Below are 12,782 nucleotides of genomic sequence, written 5' to 3'. Positions count from 1 at the left end.
TTAAATTAATTGAAGAAAATAAAGAAAAGAAAGGACAAAAAGAAGAAAATTTCATTTTCTCTTTTCTTCTTCTTCTTCTCTTCCCTTCACCGCCAAGTTTGAAGACATCCAAGTTTCCTTTATTTTTTTTTCTTTTTCCTTCTTCAATTTGCAGAGAACTTCTAAGAGAGAGTTTGGAAGAATAAGAGAAATTTTATTAGAATTTTTAGGTTGAAGAAGAGGAGGAGAACTCAAGCAAAGTGTATCAATGGCTGAATTTTAGTTCATTCTGCACATCACTTGTTTTTAATTCGGTTTGAACTCTTCAAAAGGAATTAAGAGGTGAGATTTACATTTACTGAAAGTTAACTCATTTTTAAACAAACTTTATGAAGAACGTTGGAGCAAATTCGGATTTTCATTTGGTGCTTTTTGATGAAGAAAACAGGGCAGTTAGTTTTCACTCGAAATCAGGAGGTCTCTGGTTTTTCTTGTATTTCAGAGTGTATCGGTGGAGTTAGAATTTCTATTTGGTATGGTTGGAAAGCTTATTCAATTTACTACAACTTTCATGAAGAAATTGTAAACCAAAAACGACTAAAAATTGGTTAAATTGTAGGAACAAGTTAAAGAGGTCGTGTGCGCGCGATTCTGGAAGTGGTTCTGTTTTGAGGGTTATATGTGTTTATGCACGGGGAATTAGATTTATATGTCTTCAGGTAAGTTTTAGAGGATCTCAAAATGAAGAGTTTGATATAAAGAACACTCATTTTGGTTAAGTATTGAGAAAGTTATAGTTCTTTGAAGTTTATGTTAGAAATCTGGAAATTTTAGAGAATTGTTGAAATAGGATTTTATTTCTTAAGCTTTGTTTTCGTGAGCGTCATCTTTGGTGCGACATGTTATGTATATCTTTAGGAAACCAGAATGTTTAAGGTTTTAATACTCGGTTGGGTTGTTGGCAGGCCGAGAAGAATTAAACCGAGCTTATAGACCAAGGATCTAGCCCAAGACTGTGAGTGACAAAACCAACTTTGAAATATTTTCCATAACTGTTATTATGATTGGATGCGATAAATGTTTATTTACGAAGCCACGAAAGGTATTTGAATTTCATGACTATTTTCAAGTATACATTTGGAGACTAGATTTCTTAAAGAAATTTATGCTAGCACGTAGATATTAAATGTTTGGAAAGTATTTAAACCACAATATTTTAAGCAAAGAATGAATTAGTATGAAGTTTTGTTTTAAGAACTACAATTTTCCACGAAAGAGCTGAGTAAAGTTCGAGCTTTGTGTAAAATTTATAAGCAGGCATGTTTTAATATTTTATAATGATTTATGAAATTTTCATTAACTACATGACTGAGATCTTGAGCCTGAGGCTAGAGATTACCGTGTGCACACTGGTTAGATTTCGTTGTTGACGTTGAGTGTACTCCGTAACAACGATGCTGTCGTGAGTGCTGGGCGGGCCCCACTACGACAAAGACGATGGGAGTGCTGGGCGGGCCCCACTACATCGTAGTGCTTGTAAACGTTGTTGTACTAGGTGTACCCTACACAACGTAGATTCGTCATGTTAGTTAAAATGCTTCGATATACTTGATATGCCTTGCTAGATTTCAATGATGAACATGTTGAGTATTTAAGGAAGCTATTCTTACTATTACACATTTACATTTACGACTTGTATAAACAGATTTATATGTGTAAAGTTTTCACGTGCTGTTATCTTTAAATTCATAGTTTTAAACTGAGTCACTCACTGAGCTTCATAGCTCACCCTTTCCAAAATGTTTTACCCATTTTCCAGGTAGAGATCGACTTCCCGGTGCCTGATAGACTGCCTTAGTCTGCGGAAGCTTCATTATCGATTGCCAGTACGTGTTTTGAGTTGGGCATAAAGTCTGTTGTGTTGTGATGTATTCACACCCTTGTATGTTATAGATACTCCACAGTTTGTATAAGCTTTAGGAGCTGTAGTTGTGTAAATTTTGTTGGTTATATTTTGATTAAGGTGTCTTTAGGTTTACTCGTGAAATCGGTAAATTTTGAGGTACACTTCATGTATGTGTTTGACTAGCTGTGTTTGACTAGCCTAGGATCCGCTGTGTTTTGTGGCATGTACAATAGTTTATATACTAGATTGGCAAGTTCATCACATGGAAAGTTTTAAGCAGAGTCGACAGATACAGGTACAGAAAAATGTTGTTCGTCGGCTTCACGCCATCTTTCGGTCTAAGGTAGCAGGTAGTCCGGGAGGGGTGTGACATCTTGAGCTTGCAGCAGTTGTTTTAGCACTAAAAATCTGGAGACACTATTTGTTCGGGGAAAAGTGCCATATTTTCACAGATCATAAAAGTCTGAAGTATATTTTTGATCAAAAAGAGCTAAATCTGAGACAAAGGCGATGGCTAGAACTGATTAAAGATCATGATTGTACTATAGAGTATCATCCAGGTAAGGCCAACGTAGTAGCAGATGCATTAAGTAGGAAGTCAAGACTTCCGAAGAGTGCCTTGTGTGGTATTCGAGTAGCTTTGTTGAATGAGTTAAGAGGTTCCAAGGCAGTAGTAACTACAGAGGATTCAGGAAGTCTCTTAGCTCAATTTTAGGTTCGGTCTTCTCTAGTAACTGAGATTGTAAGAAGACAGTCAGAAGACAGTAATTTACAGAAGAAGTTTGAGAAATCCAAGAAAGGCTTAGAGGTGGAGTTTGAGCTGAGAACAGATGGAGCCATTGTTAAACAGGGAAGATTATGTGTTCCGAATATCAGTGAGCTTAAGAATGCTATTCTAGAAGAAGCTCACAGTTTAGCTTACGCTATGCATCCAGGTAGCACCAAGATGTACAGAACTTTAAAGAAGACTTATTGGTGGTCTGGAATGAAGCAAGAGATAGCTGAATATGTTGATAGATGTTTGATTTGTCAATAGGTTAAACCAGTAAGACAGAGGCCAGGAGGATTTCTTAATCCTTTACCAGTGCCAGAGTGGAAATGGGAGCATATTACTATGGATTTTCTATTTGGATTACCTCGTACATCCAATGGACATGATGGTATATGGGTAATAGTAGACAGACTCACCAAGACGACACGATTTATACCGATTAAAATGACATCTACGTTAGACCAGCTAGCGAGATTATATGTTGATAAGATTGTGAGTCAGTATGGAGTACTAGTGTCCATAGTTTCAGATAGGGATCCGAGGTTTACTTCTAAATTTTGGCCTAGTTTACAGAAAGCAATGGGAACAGGGCTAAAGTTTAGTACATCATTTCATCCCCAAACAGATGGTCAGTCCGAGAGGACCATCCAAACTTTAGAGGACATGTTGAGAGCATGTGTCCTACAACTTAAAGGAAGTTGGGATATCCACTTGCCACTTATGGAGTTTGCTTATAATAATAACTATCAGTTTAGTATCGGTATGGCACCATATGAAGCCTTATACGGGAGACCATGCAGAACTCCTGTGTGCTGAAATGAAGTGGGAGAGCGGAAGTTAGTAGGTCCTGAGTTGGTTTAGATTACGACAAACAATATTAAGTTGATTAGAGAAAATCTGAGGAAAGCCCAAGATCGACAGAAAAGTTATGCGGATAAGCGACGAAGAAACCTAGAATTCCAAGTTGGAGATCAAGTTTTCTTGAAATTATCTCCATGGCGAGGTGTTATTCGTTTCAGAAGAAAAGGTAAGTTAAGTCCTAGATATATTGGGCCATATTAGATAACGGAACGAGTGGGACCAGCAGCGTATAGACTTGAGTTGCCAATAGAACTTGCACGAATACATGATGTTTTCCATGTATCCATGTTAAGAAAATATATACCAGATGCATCACATGTGTTGCAAGAGCAACCCCTTGAATTAAAAGAAGATTTGATTTATGTTGAAGAACCAGTTCAGATTCTCGACAGAAAGGAACAAGTTTTGAGAAACAAAACGATTCCACACATAAAGGTTTTGTGGAGACATCATGGAGCGGAGGAGGCAACTTGGGAACCAGAATATCAGATGAAGAAGAGATATCCGATACTTTTCAGTTAAGGACATTCTAAATTTCGAGGACGAAATTTTCTAAAGGGAAGGTAAGTTGTAAACCAGATATTTTATTGGTTTAATTTCTTTAAATGTGGAAAGAAAAAAAAAAGAAAAAGAAAATGGAAATTAAGTGTAAATATATATATATATATATATATATATATATATATATTTATATATTAAATAGTTTTATTAAATAAAGTAAAGAAAAGAAAAAAAAGAAAGGATAAAAAGAAGAAAAGGAGAAGAAAATTTCATTTTTTCTTTTCTTCTTCTTCTTCTCTTCCCTTCACCGCCAAGATTTTTGAAGACATCCAAGTTCCATTTTTTTTTTCTTTTTCCTTCTTCAATTTGCAGAGAACTTCTAAGAGAGAGTTTGGAAGAAGAAGAGAAATTTTACTAGAATTTTAAGGTTGAAGAAGAGGAGGAGAACTCAAGCAAAGTGTATCAATGGCTGAATTTTAGTTCATTCTGCACATCAATGGTTTTTAATTCGGTTTGAACTCTTCAAAAGGAATTAAGAGGTGAGATTTACATTTACTGAAATTTAACTCATTTTCAAACAAACTTTATGAAGAAAGTTGGAGCAAATTCGGATATTCATTTGGTGCTTTTTGATGAAGAAAACAGGGCAGTTGGTTTTCACTCGAAATCAGGAGGTCTCTGGTTTTTCTTGTATTTCAGAGTGTATCGGTGGAGTTAGAATCTCTATTTCGTATGGTTGGAAAGCTTATTCAATTTACTACAACTTTCATGAAGAAATTGTAAACCAAAAACGACTAAATATCAGTTAAATTGTAGGGACAAGTTAAAGAGGTCGTGTGCGCGCGATTCTAGAAGTGGTTCTGTTTTGAGGGTTATATGTATTTATGCACGAGAAATCAGATTTATATGTCTTCAGGTAAGTTTTAGAGGATCTCAAAATGAAGATTTTGATATAAAGAACACTCATTTCGGTTAAGTATTGAGAAAGTTATAGTCCTTTGAATTTTATGTTAGAAATCTGGAAATTTTAGAGAATTGTTGAAATGGGATTTTATTTCTTAAGCTTTGTTTTCGTGAGCGTCATCTTTGGTGCGACATGTTATGTATATCTTTAGGAAACCAGAATGTTTAGAGTTTTAATACTCGGTTGGGTTGTTGGCAGGCCGAGAAGAATTAAACCGAGCTTATAGACTAAGGATCTAGCCCAAGACTGTGAGTGACAAAACCAACTTTGAAATATTTTCCATAATTGTTATTATGATTGAATGCGATAAATGTTTATTTACGAAGCCATGAAAAGTATTTGAATTTCATGACTATTTTCAAGTATGCATTTGAAGACTAGATTTCTTAAAGAAATTTATGCTAGCACGTAGATATTAAATGTTTGGAAAATATTTAAACCACAATATTTTAAGCAAAGCATGAATTAGTATGAAGTTTTGTTTTAAGAACTACAATTTTCCACGAAAGAGCTGAGTAAAGTTCGAGCTTTGTGTAAAATTTATAAGCAGGCATGTTTTAATATTTTAAGATGATTTATGAAATTTTCATTAACTACATGACTGAGATCTTGAGCCTGAGGTTAGAGATTACCGTGTGCACACTGGTTAGATTGCGTTGTTGACGTTGAGTGTACTCCGTAACAACGATGCTGTCGTGAGTGCTGGGCGGAACCCTACTACGACAAAGACGATGGGAGTGCTGGGCGGGCCCCACTACATCGTAGTGCTTGTAAACGTTGTTGTACTAGGTGTACCCTACACAACGTAGATTCGTTATGTTAGTTAAAATGCTTCGATATACTTGATATGCCTTGCTAGATTTCAATGATGAACATGCTGAGTATTTAAGGAAGCTATTCTTACTACTACACATTTACATTTACGACTTGTATAAACAGATTTGTATGTGTAAAGTTTTCACGTGCTCTTATCTTTAAATTCATAGTTTTAAACTGAGTCACTCACTAAGCTTCATAGCTCACCCTTTCCAAAATGTTTTACCCATTTTCCAGGTAGAGATCGAGTTCTCGGTGCCTGATAGACTGCCTTAGTCTGCGGAAGCTTCATTATCGATTGCCAGTACGTGTTTTGAGTTGGGCATAGGGTCTGTTGTGTTGTGGTATATATACACCCTTGTATGTTATAGATACTCCACAGTTTGTTTAAGCTTTAGGAGCTGTAGTTGTGTAAATTTTGTTGGTTATATTTTGATTAAGGTGTCTTTAGGTTTACTCGTGAAATCGATAAATTTTGAGGTACACTTCATGTATGTGTTTGACTAGTTGTGTTTGACTAGCCTAGGATCCGCTGTGTTTTGTGGCATGTACAATAGTTTATATACTAGATTGGCAAGTTCATCACATGAAAGTTTTAAGCAGAGACGACAGATATAGGTACAGAAAAGCGTTGTTCGTCGGCTTCACGCCATCTTTCGGTCTAAGGTAGCAGGTAGCCGGGAGGGGGTGTGACATTAACCCACACTCATGGCATGCTTTCTAACATGTTTTCCCAAGGTATAGGTCGAGAAGCGAGCTCGTTTGAGGAAGAGCTGATGTGCGACCCAAAATGGTCAAAAAGTTAGCCAATGCTTCCAACGAGTGGCGAACGATCGTCCGGTTATGAAACTATTGGAAATGCACTTGCGGTGAAGGAAATGGGCTGAGCTCGAGGACTTCCAGTGCTCATCCCAAGAAAACACGAGCGATATGGCCCGGACTCAGTTTTCTCGTTCTGGGATAAAAAGCGGTCCCCTGACGTTTTCTTCCCTTTACTTTGTATTGGCCATAAATCTTTCGATTATTGGGGCTCGTACTCCGAGGACCTCGACCCAAACTCCTTGCATGCTCCCTGATACGTTTTCCTAAGGTAGAGGTCAGGAAGCGAACTCGTTTGAGGGAGAACTGAGGTGCGACCAAAAACGTTCCAAAAGATGGCCAATGCTTCCAACGATTGGCGAACGCTCGTCCGGTTTCAGAAACAACTGGAAATGTACTTGCAGCGAAGGAATCGAGCTGAGCTCGAGGACTTTTGGTGCTCGTCCCAAGGAAACACGAGCGATATGCCCCGGACTCAGTTTTCTTGTCCTGGGATAAAAAGTGGTCCCTTGACGGTTTTTATCCTTTGCTCTGTATTGGCCATAAGTCTTTCGATCTTTGGGGCTCATACTCCGAGGACCTCAAACTACACTCCTGGCATGGTCTCTGACACGTTTTTCCAAGGTATAGATCGGGAAGCGAGCTCGTTGGAGGGAGAAATGAGGTGCGACCCAAAACGGTCCAAAAGATGGCCAATGCTTCCAACGAGTGGCGAACGCTCGTCCGGTTTCAGAAACAAGTGGAAATGTACTTGCAGCAAAGGAACCGGGCTGAGCTCGAGGACTTTTGGTGCTCGTCCCAAGAAAAACACGAGTGAAATGCCCCGAACTCAATTTTCTCGTCCTGGGATAAAAAGTGATCCCTCGACGGTTTCTTCCCTTTGCTTTGTATTGGCCATAAATATTTCGATCTTTGGAGCTCGTACTCCGAGGACCTCAACCCACATGCCTGGCATACTCCTTGACACGTTTTCCCAAGGTATAGGTCGTGAAGCGAGCTCGTTGGAGGGAGAAATGAGGTGTGACACAAAATGGTCCAAAAGTTGGCCAATGCTTCCAACGAGTACCGAACGCTCGTCCGGTATCACAAACCACTGGAAATAGACTTGCAGCGAAGGAAACGGGCTGAGCTCGAGGACTTCCAATGCTCGTCCCAAGAAAATGTGAGCGAGAACACCCCAAACTCAGTTTTCTCGTCTTGGGGTAAAAAGCGGTCCCCAACGGTTTCTTCCTTTTGCTTCGTATTGTCGATAAGTCTTTTGATCTTCGGGGCTCGTACTCCGAGGACCTCAACCCACACTCCTGACATGTTCCGTGACATATTTTCCCAAGGTATAAGTCGGGAAGCAAGCTCGTTGGAGGGAGAACTGAGGTGCGATCCAAAACGATCCAAAAGATGGTCAATACTTCCAACGAGTGGCGAACGCTCGTCCGGTGTTAGAAACCACTGGAAATGCACTTGCAGCGAAGGAAATGGGTGGATCTCGAGGTCTTACGATGCTTGTCCCAAGAAGACGAGAGCGAGAACACACCGTACGCAGTTTTCTCATATTGGGGTAAAAACCGGTGCCCCGACGGTTTTTTCTCTTTGCTTCGTGTTGGCCATAAATCTATGGATCTTTGGGGCTCGTACTTCGAGGACCTCAACCTACACTTCTGGCATACTTCCTAACATGTTTTCCCATCGTATAGGTCAGGAAGCAAGCTCGTTGGAGGGAGAAATGAGGTGTGACCCAAAACGGTCCAAAAGATAGCCAATGCTTCCATCGAGTGTCGGACGCTCGTCCGGTGTCAGAAACCACTGGAAATATACTTGCAGCGAAGGAAACGGGCTGAGCTCGAGGACTTCTAGTGCTCGTCCCAAGAAAACATGAACGAGAATGCCCTGGATACAATTTTCTCGTCTTGGGGTAAAAAGCTATCCCCCGACGGTTTCTTTCCTTTGCTTCGTATTGGCCATAAGTCTATCGATCTTGGGGGCTCATACTCCGAGGACCTCAATCCACGCTCTTAGCATGCTTCATGACACGTTTTCCCAAGATATAGTTCAGGAAGCGAGCTCGTTGGAGGGAGAACTGAGGTGGGACCCAAACAGTCCAAAAGATGGCCATTGCTTCCAATGAGCGGCGAACGCTCGTCCAGTGTCAGAAACACCTTGAAATGCACTTGCTGCGAAGGACACAGGAAAAACTCGAGAACTTCTGGTGCTCGTCCCATGAAAATGCGAGCGAGAACTCCCCGGACATAGTTTTCTCGTCCTATGAGAAAAAGCGTTCCCCCGACGATTTCTTCTCTTTGCTTCTTATTGGCCATAAGTATTTTGATCTTCAGGGCTGATACTTCAAGAACCTCAACCCACACTCCTCGCATGCTCCCTGACACGTTTTCCCCAGGCATAGGTCGGGAAGCGAGCTCGATGGAGGGAGAAGTGAGGTGCGACCCAAAACGGTTCAAAAGATAGCCAATGCTTCCAACGAGTGGCGAACGCTTGTCCGGTGTCAGAAACCACTGGAAATGCTCTTTCATCGAAGGAAACGGGTTAAGTTCGAGGACTTTCGATGCTCGTCCCAAGAAAACGTTAGCGAGAATGCCGCGTACATAGTTTTCTCATCTTAGGGTAAAAAGCCATCCCCCGACGCATTCTTCCCTTTGCTTCGTATTGGCCATAAGTCTTTTAATCTTCGGGGCTCATACTCTGAGGACCTCAACCCACACTCCTGGCATGCTCTCTGACACGTTTTCCCAAGGTATAGGTCGGGAAGCGAGCTCGTTGGGGGGAGAACTGAGTGCTACCCAAAACAGGCTGTGCTCGAGGACTTCTGGTGCTCATCCCAAGAAAAATGCGAGCGAGAATGCCCCAAACCCAGTTTTCTCGTCGTGGGGTAAAAAACGATCCTCCGACGGTTTCTTCCCTTTGCTTCGTATTGGCCATAAGTCTTTCAATCTTCGAGGCTCGTACTCCGAGAACCTCAACCCACACTCATGGCATGCTCCCTGACACGTTTTCTCAGGGTATGGGTCGGGAAGAAACTTATTCGAGGGAGAACTGAGGTGCGATCCAAAACGGTCCAAAAGATGGCAAATGCTTCAAACAAGTGGCGAACGCTCGTCTGGTGTCAGAAACAACTAGATTTGCACCTGTAGCGAAGGAAACAGGCTGAGCTCGTGGACTTCCAGTGCTCGTCCAAAGAAAACGCGAGCGCGAACGCCCCGGACTCAGTTCTCTCGTCTTGGGATAAAAAGTGGTCCCCCAACGGTTTCTTCCCTTTGCTTTGTATTGGCCATAAGTCTATCGATCTTCATGGCTCGTACTCCGAGGACCTCAACCCACACTCTTGGCATGCTCCATGACAAGATTTCCCAAGGTATAGGTCGGGAAGCGAGCTCATTGGAGGGAGAACTGAGGTGCGACCCAAAACGGTCCAAAAGATGGCCAATGCTTCCAACGAGTGGCGAACGCCAGTTCGGTTTGAGAAACCACTATAAATGCACTTGCAGCGAAGGAATGGGCTGAGCTCGAGGACTTCCAGTGCTCGTCCCAGGAAAACGCGAGCGAGAACACCCCGAACTCAGTTTTCTCGACCTGCGGTAAAAAGCGGTCCCTCGATGGTTTCTTCCCTTTGTTTCGTATTGGCCATAAGTCTTTCGATCGCCGGGGCTCGTACTTCGAGGACCTCAACCGGCACTCTTGGCATACTCCCTGACACATTTTCTCAAGGTATAGGTTGGGAAGCGAGCTCGTTGGAGTGATAACTAAGGTGCAACCCAAAACGGTCCAAAAGATGGCCAATGCTTCCAATGAGTGGCGAACTCTCATTCGATGTCTGAAACCACTGAAAATGCACTTGCAGCGAAGGAAATGGGTAGAGCTCGAGGACTTCCGGTGCTCATCCCTAGAAAACGCGAGCGAGATTGCCTCGGACTCAGTTTTCTCGTCCTGGGGTAAAATGCGGTCTCCCGATGGTTTCTTCCATTTGCTTCGTATTGGCTAAGTCTTTCGATCTTCGAGACTCGTACTCCGATGACCTCAACCCACACTCATGGCATGCTCCCTGACACGTTTTTCCAAGGTATGGATCGAGAAGATTCGTTCGAGGGAGAACTGAGGTGCGACCCAAAACGATCCAAAAGATGGCCAATGCTTCCAACGAGTGGCGAACGCTCGTCCGGTGTCAGAAACCACTAGAAATGCACTTGCCGCGAAGGAAACAAGCTGACCTTGCGGACTTTCGGTGCTCGGCCCAAGAAAACGCGAGCGAGAACGCACCAGGCTAGGTTTTCTCATCCTAGGATAAAAAAAGGTCCCCCGACTGTTTCTTCTCTTTGCTTCGTATTGGCCATAAATCTTTCGATCGTCGGGACTCGTACTACGAGGAACTCAACCCATACTCCTGGCATGCTCCCTTACACGTTTTTCCAAGGTATAGGTCGGGAAGTGAGCTCGTTGGAGGGAGAATTGAGGTGCGACCGGAAGTGGTTTAATAATGGCCAATGCTCCTAACGAGTGGCTAAAGGCCCATCCGGTGGCAGAAACCACTAGAAATGCACTTGCAGCGAAGGAAATGGGCTGAGCTCGATGAATTCCGGTGCTCATCGCAAGAAAACGCGAGCGAGATTGCCCTAGACTCAGTTTTCTCGTCCTGGGGTAAAAAGAGGCCCCCTGACGGTTTCTTCCCTTTGCTTCGTATTAGCTATAAGTCTTTCGATCTTCGGGGCTCATACTCCGAGGACCTCAACCCACACTCCTGGCATGCACTCTGACACGTTTTCCAAAGGTATAAGTTTGGAAGCGGGCTCGTTGGAGGGAGAATTGAGTTGCGACCCAAAACTGTCTAAAAGATGACCAATGCTTCCAACGAGTGGCGATCGCTCGTCCGGTGTCATAAACCACTGGAAATGCATTTGCACCAAAGGAAACGAGCTGAGCTCGAGATCTTTCGGTGCTCGTCCCAAGAAAACACGAGCAAAAATGCCCTGGAACCAGTTTTCTTGTCTTGGGGTAAAAAGCGGTCCCCAATGGTTTCTTCCCTTTGCTTCGTATTTGCCATAAGTCTTTCAATCTTCGGGGCTTGTACTTCGAGGACCTCAACCCACACTCCTGGCATGCTCCCTGACCTGTTTTTCCAGGGTATACGTCGGGAAGAAACTCGTTCGAGGGAGAGCTGAGGTGCGATGCAAAACGGTCTAAAAGATAGCCAATGCTTCCAACGAGTGGTGAATGCTCGTCCGGTGTCAGGAACCAATGGAAATGCACTTGCAGCGAAGGAAATGGGCTGAGATCGAGGACTTCTGATGCTCGTCTCAAGAAAACGCGAGTGATTAATTTGTGATTAATTTTATCTCTTTTGATTTGATTTTGTTGCCTACATAGTACACTAAGACGACCTTATCGGTTTGCATCACACTTTACCCACACGTTACTCATTGTAAAAAATGGCAACGTTGTCGGGGATTCTTGGCACGGTGTAGATATTTTAGTTGAACCTTGCTTAAATTTTTGTTAGTTAGACACTTGGAAGCATATTTTCATTTTTACTATAGAAAAATAAATAATATATATATAATAAAAATGTTTGCATATTTTTGCCACTTGAATTCATCTTTTCTTAAGTAGTACCATATAGGATAGAAAATATAAAAAGAGTGCATGCTCTCTTTTCCTCTTCTTGCTTATAGTATATGCAAGTTCTTTACTCTTGTTGCTTTTTTATGCATGTCTTCTCCTCTAAATAACATGAAACCTTTGAAGACATAGGATTAATAGAAAGCAAATTAAGAAGAGAGGGAAGAAAAAGAAACATAGAAGAAAATACTTTAGGGCCAAACAATTCTCAAGAAGATTCACCCTTAAAACCCTACTTTGAGCGAAACTTAGAACCGAAAATAGGGGAGGAAACTAAAGAGAGAACTTTAAGAGAACTCTTTGAGCTCGATATTAACCAAAAACCATCTAGCATTGTAATTCCACCTACCACCCATCCATTTGAGTTAAAGTCCAATATTATCCTTAGTCATTTGCCAATCTTTAGAGGATGTAGTGGGAAATATCCAAATGAGCATCTCAAAGACTTCTCGATGGTATGTGAGTTGATGAAACAACATAACATGACAGAAGAACAATTGAATTTGAGAGCCTTCCCATTTTACCTCATTGAGTGTGCAAAA

General features: G+C 41.9%; 1 long non-coding RNA gene across 4 annotated transcripts; it reads left to right on the top strand.

Annotated features, from left to right (window-relative positions):
* On the top strand, positions 1-6,409 carry LOC127150539 (uncharacterized). Of its 4 annotated transcripts, none has more exons than XR_007822923.1 (3): positions 1-994; positions 1,799-2,041; positions 6,280-6,409. It is a non-coding gene; the product is annotated as an uncharacterized LOC127150539 (long non-coding RNA). The 4 variants fall into 4 exon arrangements; XR_007822922.1 differs by lacking the exon at positions 6,280-6,409 and having other exon boundaries at positions 1-321; positions 428-994; positions 1,799-2,143; XR_007822921.1 differs by lacking the exon at positions 6,280-6,409 and having other exon boundaries at positions 1-698; positions 945-994; positions 1,799-2,143.
* Positions 6,410-12,782: the final 6,373 nt, after the last annotated feature.

This window comes from Cucumis melo, chromosome 8 (assembly GCF_025177605.1).
Source record: "Cucumis melo cultivar AY chromosome 8, USDA_Cmelo_AY_1.0, whole genome shotgun sequence".
Lineage (NCBI taxonomy): Eukaryota > Viridiplantae > Streptophyta > Magnoliopsida > Cucurbitales > Cucurbitaceae > Cucumis > Cucumis melo.
This window is presented reverse-complemented; position numbering and strand designations above follow the sequence as displayed.